This window comes from Pristiophorus japonicus, unplaced genomic scaffold (genome assembly GCF_044704955.1).
Source record: "Pristiophorus japonicus isolate sPriJap1 unplaced genomic scaffold, sPriJap1.hap1 HAP1_SCAFFOLD_670, whole genome shotgun sequence".
Taxonomy (NCBI): domain Eukaryota; kingdom Metazoa; phylum Chordata; class Chondrichthyes; family Pristiophoridae; genus Pristiophorus; species Pristiophorus japonicus.
Window position 1 is genome coordinate 124,633 of NW_027254583.1, and position 2,308 is coordinate 126,940.

Genomic DNA, 2,308 nt, shown 5'->3' on the forward strand with positions numbered 1-2,308 from the left:
TGGCCAGAATCCCCTGGGCTTTAGATTACAAGGACTAGATGCGCTAGAATGCAGTAACAGCTTTACACTTGGTTATGACCCAGAGAAGAGGGTGCTCGGGCGATGGACAATGATAAACTTGTTTCCCTTCTCTGTGCCCACATCTCTGGGTGGAGGATGACTCTAGCACTCCAATGTCCTTCTGAAGCAGCTTTTGTGTTTCTTGGGTTTGGAGTGCTGGACGCTCAGATCAACGGTGGTGCAGCAGTCATAAGAACATAAGAAATAGGAGCAGGAGTAGGCCATTTGGCCCATCGAGCCTGCTCCGCCATTTAATACGATCAATGGACTCAGCTCCACCACCCTGTCTGGTCCCCATAACCCCTTAATCCCTTATCAGTTAAGAAACGGTCTATCTCTGTCTTAAATCCATTCAATTACCCGGCATCCAAAGCATTCTGAGGCAGTGAATTCCACAGGTTTATAACCCTCTGAGAGAAGAAATTCCTCCTCATCTCAGTTTTAAATGGGCGGCCCCTTATTCTAAGATTATGCCTCCTAGTTCTAGCTGGAATAAACAAACCTTCTACAGCAACACACTTCCGACTGTCAGCTGGTTAGTGATGATTCCATTGTTCACGCTCCATTCACCAGGTCTTCTAGCCGACCACATTAACTCCGAGAGAGATCAGCCAGTTAGTCACAGTCAGTACAGCTCCCTTTCCTTCACTGAAACTGCTTATGCAGCCTCTTCTGCCTCATGTTGCCCCTGTTTACAAACCTATCGTGATGTCAGTGATCATGTGATGCACAGGGTAGGGTCAGGCTTGCCCTGTGATGTCACAGTTTGACCCGTCCAGTGAAAGGGCCTCACCTTGATGCAATGGCCTTGGGCCTTTGGTTGGATGTGCTGGAATACAATAACAGCTTTGCACTTGGTTATGACCCAGAGAGTCGGGTGTGTGGGCAATGGGCAGTGATGGGATTGTTTGCCTTCTCCGTGCCCCCTTCTCTCAGTGGGACCCAGTTGCATGTGTGACTGTTGCTCACCCTGCAGACTGTCCCGAGCAATGCCCCGGGAGATCTACCAATGATAAGTAGTTGTCTACATTTACAGAACACGGAGTGAGCACCAAACTCAAGGGCTGGGAGGGTCTGGTCAGTGAGGGAGCTGAGAGTGGGACTCAGTAACCATCTGTGAGCAGGCTGCAGGCTTCAGACTAACTATTAACAACCCCAAAGAAGATCTAATAACAACAAAATGAGCTGTTCCAACAAGCTACTGTGCACCAGTATTACTATATCTATTAAACTCGTTATGTTGCTCATTCTGACTTTCACAAATGATGATACAAGATCAATAGGTTAATCCCACCCTTTCAAAGTTCACAACCTTCTCTCTAATCTGCTGGTTGATGATGTTTTCATCGTGTTCTCTTCATAAAGCAAAGATGGTGAGATATTGTATCCGGCCACATTCACTGCTGGAGAGATCAGCCAGTTAGTCCCAGTCAGTGCTTTCCTTCACTGAAACTGCTTGTGTCTCAGGTAGCCCCAGGTTACAAACCTATTGTGATGCCTGATCTCACTGTGATGCACAGGGTAGGGTCAGGCTTGCCCTGTGATGTCACGGTTTGACCCGTCCAGTTACCTTGATGTAACTGTGTTGGTCAAAAACCCCTGGGCTTGAGATTAAAATGACTAGATGCACTAGAATACAATAACAGCTTTACACTTGGTTATGACCTAGCAAGCAAATGTATTGAACGGAACTGCCGTCAGCATCCAAATGTATTGTATGGAATTGCTGACCTCATCCAAATATACTGAACTGTCTTCCAATGTACCGTGCAAATTTTTATATGAATAAAGTATATAAATGTGAGGTTATCCACTTTGGTGGTAAAAACAGAGAGACAGACTATTTTCTGAATGGTGACAGATTAGGAAAAGGGGAGGTGCAACAAGACCTGGGTGTCATGGTACATCAGTCATTGAAGGTTGGCATGCAGGTGCAGCAGGCGGTTAAGAAAGCAAATGGCATGTTGGCCTTCATAGCGAGAGGATTTGAGTACAGGGGCAGGGAGGTGTTTTTTTTTATTATTCGTTGCCAATCTTTCCAATTCTTTGTCAGATCATCTTATTAGATTACAAACGCCAGAGGTCACCTTGCACACATCAAGGATCACTCTGCGCCAATGCTCTTAGCCAAAAGGCCTAGAGCCACTGCACCATTCCTGGAAGTACTGCAATGCCAGGTTCGTGCCATGGAGGTGGATGGGTCAGGCCCCCCACACACCTCCTATTTCCTACAGTTGTACAGGGCCTT